Source organism: Balearica regulorum, chromosome 8 (assembly GCF_011004875.1).
Source record: "Balearica regulorum gibbericeps isolate bBalReg1 chromosome 8, bBalReg1.pri, whole genome shotgun sequence".
NCBI classification, from domain to species: Eukaryota; Metazoa; Chordata; class Aves; order Gruiformes; family Gruidae; genus Balearica; species Balearica regulorum.
In genome coordinates, this window is record NC_046191.1 from 36,197,158 (window position 1) to 36,209,593 (window position 12,436).

Consider the following 12,436-nt stretch of genomic DNA (forward strand, 5'->3'; position numbering starts at 1 on the left):
CGGCAGTATTGCTGTTTAGGGAAGAGTGACTATATTGCTGTTGAGGAAAGAGTGACTAATTTCCTACTTACCCGATTTATAGCATATTTCCTTTATTGCTCTTTCCTCTTCCATGTCTGCAGCAGTCTCAGGCACCCAGTCAGGAACACCTGTAGGAAGTGTTTTTAAAAGGTTACGCGGTATCTGTACAAAGACCTTCCACAATTCTTAATGGTCAAATACCAACGTGAGTTTCATTTTGGTCAGGGTTTGTTTTTTTCTGACTGCAAGCCCTGATTCTGGACAGAAAAATGATTCCTTAACAGCAGGAGTTTCCAGCTGCAGTGGAACTGCAGTTACAACGTGTATACAACGAGCTCTGCCCAAAGTTACTCTGCTGCAATGTCTGCCGGCAGAGCTGGTGAAGGGAGTGCTCCTTGTCTGTCTCAGTTAAGGCCGCTAAGAGCAGCAAAGCCCTACTTTTTATATTGTTTAAATTAAGGTGGCTTCCTGGGACTGAAACCGAGTTAGGAAGCGCTAACAGGCAGCCCTGAAGGGCAGGGGGAAAGTGAAAAGCAGCTTGGGGCGGCCTGAGAACTAGCACAGGAATTTGCGGAGTGCACGCGTGAGAGCAGGTCGGTCTCTCGCTTTCACTCCCTGGGACTGCACAATTCATTCCTTCCCAATGAGTCTCTCAGTCAAGGGTTTAACTACATTACAAAACCTAAACAAAATCTAATATATCAATAAATGTATACACATACACATTCAGTTAAACTCATGAAGAGTTTTGAGGGGATTCTCTTTGCCAGATTGAAATTATTTAAGGGGAAGTCACACAACTACCTTTTGTAAAGCAACCTGTGACTTCACCTTCAGTGAGGAGCGTGTACAGCCCCTGGTCAAAAGTTTGTTTCCCAGAAAAGAAGTACCTCCCGAACTTGTCATTTCGTCCCCAAATGTTGAGAAATTTTGAAGAGTGACTACCAGTTCCAGTATTTTGGAGATTACGTCACAAACCCGTCAACACCTCTTTTCTCAAAACAGGGTGGTTTGATGGCTATGCTAATAAATCAGTTGCAAAGTACATTGCGAGAGTGGAAAACCCCCTTCTACCTCCTGGTAAAAGAAAGAAAAAATTGTTTACTGTTCTCCTCCTCTTCATCATCGTCCTCATCGTTGTCTTCATCGTTGAGGTTTATAACCAGTGGAGGGTGAATTGGTAGTAAAATATTCTTTCGATTTCTGAGTGCCTCTTGACCATGGGCTGGGTGCGGAATCCCTTCTTGGACCCCTTGTTGCAATGGGGCAGCTGCAGAAAAGAACATTATATTCATTTTGTTAGGAGGGAACTGGAAGGTCAAATCCAGGTTCAGGCCGGCAGGTATCTTCTTGAAATCATTGCCAGCATTGCCATACTGAAGGAGTCATTAACTAGAGGGATTATGCCTTTTCGGACAAATCTTCTGCTGAGGTCGGCAAAAGAGCATCTTCCAAGTACAGAAAGTCTGAAAAAGCAGGTAGATATTTACACCATGGGACAACATGTGATCAGTAATACGGGGGCTGAAGTGAGTCAATGAGTTTAGAACTCAACCTGTGAAAATAGTTTAAACATGCTGAATAATAGGCAGGCCATGGCATCAATTTTAAATTTTGAAGAGTTTAGCAATGCTAAGCACACGAGTACCGATTTTTAGCTTGTCGAAAATTATTTTCTCTCACAATTTTCTGAACCACAACACAGGTCTCAAGTACAGGTCACAAGACAATCTTGTCCAGCCTGAGGAATTACACCAGGTTTACAGACCTGCAGCTAACGCAGCTTCCAAAGGGACATTAGCCACTCTGGATCTGCCATGGGGCCGGAAACTTGGAAGAGGATAAACCCATCAGATGCCAGTTTACCTTAGGCCTTCTGCTGTATGCTCCTTACTCTCTGTGGATGAAGTAAGCTGACTAGCTAGAGATAAACCGCTTGCTGACAGCAGAAAAAAATGCAAAGCTGCCACCACCAAGTCCTTGCACATCAACAAGTTAGGAAAGAGGCATTAGGACTTGAACATGCAGCTAGCACCAGGATCATCTCATGCGCTTCTGCATTGTCTCTGCGGTTAGAAAGCTCCAGCAAAGTCCAGCCCTCCGAAACGTAAAGTAAGAATGACTCCATGCCTCAAAGCATGGGAAAGGTCTGCAAAAAGGGGAAAAAAAAGAAAAAAGAAAAGAAAGAAACCAAAACAAAAAAGAACCTTACAGCCAGTTTCGTAATGATGATTCTGCTTTGGTTTCAGTGAAAGGTTTACATCTAGCTTCCTCATCACCACACTGAGAACACATGCCAGCTGCTTTATCTGCCTAACTTTGCTCAGCCTTCCAGCTTTTTAGGTAACAAAATAAACCAGGAAGTGGGGGGAAGGAGATAACACACCAAACCATAAAGCAATGCTAAAAGTTTATATTCATGGGGCTGCAGGTGACCCAGTGAGTGTCTCCCAGGACGCTGCTACTGGTCCCCCAGACCAGAGGTTGTGCCGAGCCCCCCCTTAGCTGCGGGGTGACCAGAAATGGGCGGCGAGGGGACGGACGACACATGGGACACCCGGCCGGCTGCGGAGGGCGACCCCGACTACTTCCTCACGCGCGGCCACGCAACCGAACGCAGCTGTAGGCGCTGACCCTAAATACTCGGTTTGTCCCTATTTTTCTCCTCCACATGACACCGATCTCTGGTGCTTTTGCGCGGGGACTCGGCTTTCCCAGCTCCCCTCAACAGCTCCCGAAGGCTGCCGGCCGGCACCGGCACCCCCCGGCCACGGCTTCCCCGCCGCGCAGCCACCAGGCGCCTCCCCCAACCCGCCGGGCCCACAGCCCGAGGCCCGTATCCCCGCGGAGCCATGGCAGAGCCAAGAGGAACCTTCTGTTCACTAGAAATGAAGTTGGGGTGAAAAAAAATATAATCAGTTCTTGTGTTTTGCAGTGAAGAAAATGTTTGGAAACTTTGTGACTACATCAGGAGTCAGGATCAGTACCCTTTAGAAGAATTTTATGCTGTTTTCATAGCCAATGATCGGAGGATGGTGAGTCTATGAGATGTGATCTGAATGCAGCAATGGCGAGGTTCAGGCCTTCAGACCGCAGCCCAGCCTAGCTGAGACCTGGTCCCAGGCCTTTAGACCACAGCCCGGCATAGCCGAGACGTGGGCTCAGGCATTTTAAGCCCAGCCCAGGCCTTTAGACCATAGTCTAACATAGGTGAGACACGGGTCCAGGCATTTTAACCCCAGCCCAACATAGGTGAGACATGCTCTCAGACCACAGCCCAACCTCTAAGTGAGACATGGTCCAAAACCCTCTTGTAGTTCACTTTGGCTCAGAGGTATGCAAACCACACCACGTGAGATCTTTCAGTTGTGCTTTGAGGACCATGGGAAGAGGCATGATGTCCTTATGAGCTCTGGGGAATTCTTCCCTGTAATCTGTGGGTTCAGGGGAATGATTATGTTATGTGGTCCAGAATCGTATCTCCAACTTCATGTTCCCGAAAGACAGAAACTAGGGAAAATTTTCTGACTGCGGCACAGATGTAAGTTGATGAATGGATTGGTTAGCAAAGGACTAACCAATTAACCCACAATTAATCTGTATGAATCTGAAAGGTGTTATTCACTTCAGATTTATTCACTTACAATTTTCAGATTCCACTCTGGAAGCAGAAATCGGGACATGGAGATGAGCCTGTTGTCTGGGTAAGGCATTCTCTTCTCTCTCTCGGGAATTTTGAGCGCGTGCTTCTGTAGTTGATAGCTGCAGGATCAGACGTGGGCAGTGTCAGCCATCTTTACCGTAACAAACTGTTCCATCCGAACATAAACCCCACTTTTTTACCCTGAGGGTTATGGAGCACTGGAGCAGGTTGCCCAGAGGAGTTGTGGAGTCTCCATGCTTGGAGTACTCAGAAGCCATCTTGGGCACGGCCCTGGTCAGCTCCTCTGGGCGTCCCTGCTTGAGCAGGGGCTGGACCAGATGACCTCCAGAGGTCCCTTCCAACCTCAACCATTCTTTACCAGTTCTGTATTAATATGTATCATTCTTTTACAACAGGCTTATGAAGAGCCTGGTCTGGTGCTCATTTTTACCATTCATAGTAAATTATCAGTGAGACAGCCAGTAAAACCTACAGGTGACAAACCTTAATGTTGGTAAGCGTAGATAACAGATTTGTGAAAATTAGTATTGTTGAGGCTACCAGCTTTGTAGAATTGTAAGTAGATGTCTGTATTTGTAAGAAGTAGAGGGATGAAAATATCCATGTAGGCCTGACAGAGGATAGAAAAATATAAGTAATATATGTATCGGGTATCAGCAATTAAACTGACCCATAAATGGTGGCTTTGGAGTGTCGTTTGATCACTGAACATAACTCAGTACTTAGCACTACAGGATTCTTTTAAAATATGTATCCTTATAGTGTTCTTTCAGTTATCTGGTATGGAAAAACCTCTATTTACTGTGGCAATTTCTGTGTCTGAAATTCTGCAAAATAATCTGCAAACTTCTGAAGTTCTGTGATTTCTGAATCACTCATTCTCTCTCAAAATATCAGTACATTTATATTACAAAAAAAGATTTAGTTTAAAAAGAGATCCAAATGTTACAAAGATGATCTAAGAAGGAACGGGAGGGTCAGGAAAGGTCGCTGCAGACTGTGGATTTCCCATAAAAATTCATGGATCGAAAGGTGTTTTAACTTGGATGTTTCAGTGGATCGCAGGATTTGTAAAGCTTGTAGTTAATTTTTCTTACAGTCTGTAACAAATTCTTCTAAATAGTGTGTTGCATACAGTTGTACACGTGTCTTGGTCTGACACAGTAGCTTGCCTAAGATCTTTTCCATTCCAGTCCCTTTGTGGCTAGGATTGTTTAATATTGAAAGTGTCAAAAGACAGTGCTTCATACTCTTTTTGTGACTGGATTTAATGTAAGCTTTAGTAAGCTCTTAACAGCTACCTTCAATTTAGTTTTGGAAAACAGCAGTGTACGTTCCTGACACCTAAGTAACTCAAATTTCTCCAAACCTCCACCACACCCATGTTTCTTACAAGTTAAGGAGTGAAACTGCACCTCAGAACCCAAGAGTCAAGACAAAATCATTATCTTGAAAAAGTGTGATTTAGTCCCCGTAGGCATTTTGTTGCAGCTTCAAGAGCTACTACCGGAATTTGTCTCACTCCTACGGTCCCCTTGATCTGAGCCGTTTGCTGCTTTTTCAGTTGCATGCTGTTTTTTCAGCGGCTTCTGGCAGCCCAACACTCAGCACTCAAATTCACACACCATGTTTCTTCAACAGGTACAACATCTCTTATTAGAAGAGATCGCTAGATCATTTTAACGTTAAGCTATCCTCATGTATTGCGAACTTTGATTTAGGACTGAGTCTAAGACAAAAATGCTTATCCCACGTAACTTTTGCGGTTTGATGTGGGGCATGAAAGAGATTTGCTATTTTCTTAGGAGTAGCATAAACTTTAGTTTAGCTGTCCAGGCTTAAATCAAAGGGGGCTGCAGAGGAATGGAGAGAATACCAACGTTTCTTGAAAAGCACGATGGGCAAGACAGGTGTGAGGAAATCTCTCTCCTGGTGCCAGAAGCGTTACAGGCTTAATACTTCATGGGCAGAAAGCAGGATTTAAAGAAAAGGATCTGTAGCTTCTGCTTCTAGGAACCACTGTTTTTCCACTCCCTTTGCCACTTTCTCATTAACTGTTTAACTAATGGCGATTACCCTTCTTCCCAGGACTACCATGTTATTCTACTTCATGTTTCCGGCGGGGAGCAGAACTTCGTTTACGATCTTGACACAGCGTTGCCGTTTCCGCGTCCTTTTGACGTGGACAGTGTGGAGGCCTTTGGGCTGGATGACAGCCTTCATCCAGAATTTCACAGGCGATGATGTAAAATATAAAGACCATGAATGTTATTTCATGAAATCAAAGCTGAAGTTCTCTTGGTGGATGGATGGTGACAAAATTTTTTTGCTGTACTCTAGTAAAATCAATGCACTGCCTTCTTTTTCTAAAGCTTTTTATCTTAATCATCAAAAGCCCTTTTCTTTCCTACTGTAGTTTCTTGTTAACTGCTTGGCACGATAGTCCTGTTTTATGTATTCAAGGAGATTAATGCTCCTGGATGGGAGGAAAGGGTTTTTGTCCTAAATGACCGACAGTATTGTATATGCATCTCTTTTGACACAATTTTGCATTGTTTAGGAAAATCAGAATGATTCGAGCAGATTTGTACTTGAAGACGTTTGCTTCAGACAGATCTCATATGAAAGATGCAAATGGGAAGTGGCAGAAACCTCCTGCTTCATACCCTTGCATCGCAACTGCAGGTCAGCTGCCAGAGCTCCTTTTTCCTGCTTACAGTGTTGAATGACATAGTCCAAGATGCACACAAGAAATAAATGTGCTTTCATAACATGTGTCCAGAAGCACATCCAGCTAACTATTTCATATGGGGGAAAAAAAAAATACAATAGGGCTATGAAGCATTTGGCACTTCCTTTTCTGAATGTGTAAAATCTTGCATGCCTCCTGGCATTTACCATTATCGAACATGAATTACCGATCTTCATGAACTGAGAGCAGAGAAGGAGTGGTAAGTACTACTGTTCTCCTTACAGAAGGGAACTGATGCAAGGAGGCCAAATAACTTGCTTAGGGGTCACAAAGTGAATTTTTAACACACTGATTCCACCACACTTTAGCTGACAGGTCCCATCCTGCCAGAGCAGGTTGTTTTGACAGGAGGAAGTTTTCAGGCTCTGCTCAGCGTGCTGGGTTTGCCTGCAGGAGATGTTTGAGGTTTCTCTACCAAGTGAATGGACCTGAGAACTCTTTAAGGCAAACTGACAAGTCAGCATTTTTTTCCCCAAGCCTTAAGCCTCTTTTAAGTGATAGTCTAGGTAATAGCCTCTGGGCCAAGCAGAGAGAGAAGTAGAGACTTGTCATCTCTTCTGTTCTATAGAGCTGCTGAAACCATTCTTATCACACAGCATTTCAGCTTATTTAAGCATGTGGTTGGCAAGCCCGCTAACATTCGCCATGTGTTTGTCCTCTCATTTTCTTCCCAGATGGAGAAAAGCGCGGTGAAGTTTTGCTTTGAAAGAGTTTTCATGTTATTGCTCTGCATGTTTGGTTTTGTTGCTTTTTTAATAATGCAGTACTGCTGTGTGTTTCTGTTAGAGAAGGCAGGGTCAAAACCCCATGTTTTGTGTTCAGGTCCAAGTTTATTGTGGTTTTAAGTTGCTGGGAAGTTAATTCTCAATCTTTGCATTGGCTTCTAAGGAAGCTTGGTGTTTCACACTAGAGTAGAAATGAATTATGAATGTGGGCAGGAGCACAGCTGTAGTCTTCATTGTGAAGCTTTAGGTGTTTTCTAGACAGTCCTGGTTATGAACCACCTTAAATTCTGTGTCTTGGTCCCTACCTCCAGCACAATTTTACACAAAGGGTGTGTAGCGAATGGAGAATGTCAGGCTGAGCTTTACCTGGCTGATGCGCAGCAGCCACATGGTCTCAACCAACCTCCAGATTGTCTCTATGATGTTAATAGATAATGAAAGACAAGCAGACCTTCATTCCTCCCACACTTTATTTCTTTGCTCTGTACCTTGCCACACTGAAAGGAGCATCCATAGGTCATCCAGTCCAACCCCTGCTCAAAACAGGAGGTCCTTAGGACTCTGTCCAGTTTCACCTTGAACACCTCCAGGGGTGGAGATTCCACCATCTCTCTGCACAATCTGTTCCAATATTTGATCACTATCATGGTAAATAAATAAATAAATAAATAAATAATTTTCCTCATATCTAATCAGAATCTCCCATGTTCCAACTTACATTCTTTGCTTCTTGTCCTGTCACCAGACTCCTCCAAGAAGGCTCTGGCTCCATCTTCTCTGTGTCCTCTGATCAGGTCGTTATAGACAGTGCTAAGATCTCCTCTTAATTTCAATCTTAATCATAGAATCACAGAATGGTTTGGGTTGGAAGGGACCTCAAAGACCATCTAGTTCCAAGCCCACTGCCATGGGCAGGGACACCCTCTGCTAGACCAAGTTGCCCAAAGCCCCATCCAGCCTGGCCTTCAACACTTCCAGGGAGGGGGCATCCACAGCTTCTCTGGGCAACCTGTGCCGGTGTCTCACCACCCTCACAGTGAAGAATTTCTTCACTGTGAATCTGCTCTGTTTAAGACTGAACAGACCCAGTTCTCTCAGCCTTTCCTCGAATATCATGGTCTCCCGCCCCGAACAACTTGGCATTCCTCTTCTGGGCTCACTCCAGTATGTCAGTATTTTGGTGGGTTTTTCGTACTGAGGAGCCCCAAAGTGGACATAGTGCTGCAGCTCTGTGCTGATGTGCTCTGATCTCCCCATCAGCTGGCTGAATGTTGCAGACGAAAGTAACTGGTTACCCTGCGCCCACTGAAGGCAGAAGAGCATTGACTAGGTAGCTTCAAGGTTTGAGTTAGAACAAGAACAGATAGTATCAGATCTAGGGTGTCTGGTTCAGGTTGTCTTTTGTTCGGTACCAGTTTCTCAAGCTGTTTTTTGCCTTCCCTTTATTTACCTGAGATACCTTGTAATGATGCGTGCTTCAGCGTGCACAATGCTGTAAGCCAGGGTTTAACTGTTGTGGAACAAGCTTGTGCTTAACTTTTAGCTGAATCTGAAGTCCTGTGCTTCAGCGATGCGGTTCCGTAGAGGAGCACATTTCCTGCAGGCCAACATCCAGGTTTAGAAAGCATTGCTGTCAACAAGGGGAACTGGTAATTCTCTTCCTTTAGAGACTGGTAAAGTAACGTCTCAGCACAGTTTTATCAGGCATAAAAGCGCCGTATTTTAAACTCGATGGAAAAATGGGTGGCAGACCTTTTGTTATCGTAAAAGAGCCTGGGGTATTAATGTTCACGGCCATGCCAAATTCCATTGCAGAGAACTGTTTTCTCCCTGCCGTTTCACTTAGATAGACTACTTTACTTTCCATGTTAATCTGTGTTTGCATAAGATTAAATTGCTTACATATTTCATATTAGAGGTGACTGCAATTTAACGGCTAACAGAATTGAGCACATATTGGTTTAGTATCAGTTTTTTGTGAGGCCCATACAGATTGGAGCACTATATTCATCGTTGTTGTTGTTATTATTTTGCTGTCCTTTAGAATGGCCAAATTTCTGAGCTCTTGAGAAGATAATTACAAAAGCATACAAGGTTCTTATATTACATCTGTGCACTATACATCTTCTTGGATGTTAAAGATATGCTTGAAGACTGACAAATGTATCAGTCTTTGTTAACCTATGAGCACTGTGCTGTTAAATGTGCCCATGAAGTCTGGGTATTTAAAGGTAATCAGCACTCCAGTACTATTCTGTTGATACAATTTGCTACGTGTGAAAGCGTATTAGTGACATTTTTATACACTGCTCTTCTTATCCTACTGGGTTTTAAAACTTTTAATAAATTTAAAAGACAACAGTGTTTTCTCTTGGTACTACAATATTGCCTCGTCCAGAGCAAAGCAGCTGCTAGGCCTGACTATAGCACTTTGGAAAAGGAAATTCTGTAGTACCCAAGTCAAATATATGCTAAATAAGACCATCAGTAGGATAATGTAATTACCCCATGCGGAGCTAGGACAGGATACTGGGACCAGTGATCCTTTTTTACGAAGTATACCAGGAAATGTTCAATGACCATGAAATTCCTTTTGGAATAGAATCGAGGAATCTCTGTCAGTAACCAATTAAGAATTTTTTTTTCCTACTACTAACTCAAAAGGAGTAATTCTTACACTGTATTTGTGCTGCTCATGGGGTTGCAAATTAAACCTAAAAGAAGCTTATCCTGAGTCATAAATTCCAGTCCATGCTTAAAGAAATCAAAGATGGAACTAGGTGATTTTTTTTTAAAGAACCTTAGCATTATTTTTTAAAAAAACAACCCCAGATGAACCAGCTAAACTAGAAACCCTCAAACTCCTCAATACCTCATCTGACCTCGCATGCTAAGCCTTAGCCTTTTGCAACTGGCTCTGCTCTAGCTGTTTCCCAGAGCTAGGCCTCCATTTCTTATTGGCATTGCTCCGGCCTCGCCTCTGCCATCGTGTGTGCCAGGAGAAGCTGGCTAACCTAACCGTGTGCACGGTGCTTCCCCACCCAGCATTATCTTCAGAGCAGCTGTGCTGGAATAAGCATGCCTGAGCTGCCGCAGATTCCCCTGGTCCCACCTGGCTGCCAGTGGCCTCCTGTTGAAAGAAAACAAAGGGTGAGCCTGGTACTTTGTTCAAAGAATAAAAACTAAGACGACACAATTTGGAGGACAGATCCATCTTTCTAGTGCTGATGAGCTCAGCCTGGGGTTTGCTTTGAAGTCTTCTCTCCACAAATTAATTCTGATTCTGCTCAGTTTGAGTCCCGATGAGATCGGCCCTCCTTACTGCAAGCCTGTCTGAAATACAGCTTGCACAGTGCATTTCAAAATCACTCGGAGCAGATGGTCTTACTGCTTACATACAACTGTTAGCATCAGCTCTTGAAAAGCAGTGGTTTGAATTTCAGTTCTCCCTAGGCGTTTGGTAGCACAGTGGCAGCATTGATTTGTAAAGGCTTTTTGTTCTCTTTGTTATTACTAAAACCCCTGGTAGTCATAAACGATGGGGTTTAACTTGTTTGGGGGTTTTTTGGTGTTGTTTTGAAGAGCATGAGTAGAGAACAGCTGAGAAATTCTGGAGGCGCTGTGTGTGACACATCTATGCAACAGGTGAGCTGCTAGACAGAGGCCAGGCAGATGTCTGCAGTTTCTTTCTGTATCATCTCCTCTCCAAGGTGGTGGTGGCTCGCAGGGAAAGCAAAAAAAGAAGCACCCATAGGGGTGTAAGTAGCTCATACACACTTCATGGGAACCTTCTGCTCCTCTCACTTGAGAAGAAAACTCAAATCTGTCACGTTAGGTCCTTATTTCATGAGCTTCTGTGGAAGTAAAGAATTAAGTTGGGATAGAGACAATAAAGGTACGACTAAGGAGAGAAGTTTTTCAATATCGTGAATGGCTTACTGAAATTACATGACTCTCTGTGAAAGACAACTTAAGGTGACCAGCTTTGTTTTACACCGAGATGGACCAGGATGGTTTGCACAGTCGATTATGTCTCTGCTGTGGGGCCAGCACCCTCCAGCTGAGCGTGGCAACAGCCTTTCCAACTCTGCCTGCAAAAATGCTTCTCTCCCTGCTCAGGCAAGGGAGAGGGATCTGATGAGAACTCTAGACACCTACGCAAGTCTGTGAAGAGCCCAGCTTTCTAAGTATTTTAGGTGCCTGCAAGGTTAGGCAGCAGCAGAACCCATCTTGGAGGCTTTGTTTCAGACTTGCTCACCTCCAGCAGCCCTTCGGCATTATGCAGAGTTAGTCCAGGGTCTGTGAGCCAAGCTGAGGCTTGGCTCAAACACTGCTTTCTAACTACTGTTGGCAGAAGCCACAAGTATCCTGGCTAACAAGGCCATCCGATAGCGTATGGCCTTTTATTTCATCCCTGCTCGGGGCAAAAGTGTCAGACTTGATTAAAAAAAATAAAATTATGCAAGAATCCCAGAATGCGGCAGCTAGGTCTCATTGACAGCGTGTATGTATACCAAAGTGGATTGTGTCAAAGAGGAAGCATTGGCTCTGAGCATGCACAAATGCAAGCTAGTGTAATAGCCTCAGCACCTGAGGAGGACTGCAAGTGTAATGTAAATCTTTAAAAAACAAAAAATTTAAAAAAAATAATTTCTGCTGCTCTTGGCCTTGTATACATGTTATATAAAGCATGCTCCTCCTTGCTTTTGTAGAGAAGTCCTCTTGGTTTGTCGACTTAGCATCCAGATGTCTCTTCTGTAAATTCTGCTGTTTGTCACTCTTCATCCGCTTCAGGAAGGGGACTTAGTGGTGGTCTCATGCATTTTTGCCGAGCTGTTTGCTAAAGCTGTAAGGCCTAACATAACATGCCCGTCATCCAGATGCAACATGTGAGTAAGAAGAGTGGCAGAGAGAGACTGTTACGTCCTGAATTGAATAAAACAGGAGAAGTCTCACTATGGTTTGCCTAGGGATAGCTCTCAGGCTGCTTCAGTGCCATCTCCTGACCAGTTCTTAGGCCATCTGCTGTTCACAGGAATGTTCTTGTTTGCTTTGTTAAAACAATTTTTCCTTTCATTAAAGCTCTCTGACGGACTGTGTTATGCCTTGCCACAATCCTTCTGAAGTGACGAGAATATTTCACTTCCTACAGGCATTGGGACAGCAACTTCTGTGTTGCTCACAGCAGCAGCTGTGTTTGTAACTCTACTGGAACAATCCCCTTTGGGCTTCTTTACCATTCGCAGAACAGTTTTAAGAAATTATTACTCTACT

At 43.9% G+C, this 12,436-nt stretch overlaps 1 long non-coding RNA gene across 1 annotated transcript; it reads left to right on the forward strand.

The window, feature by feature from the left end:
- The first annotated feature begins 2,900 nt into the window (after nt 1-2,900).
- Nucleotides 2,901-5,923, forward strand: LOC142602694 (uncharacterized). The gene is made up of 3 exons (XR_012836457.1): nt 2,901-3,056; nt 3,675-3,725; nt 5,774-5,923. It is a non-coding gene; the product is annotated as an uncharacterized LOC142602694 (long non-coding RNA).
- Nucleotides 5,924-12,436: the final 6,513 nt, after the last annotated feature.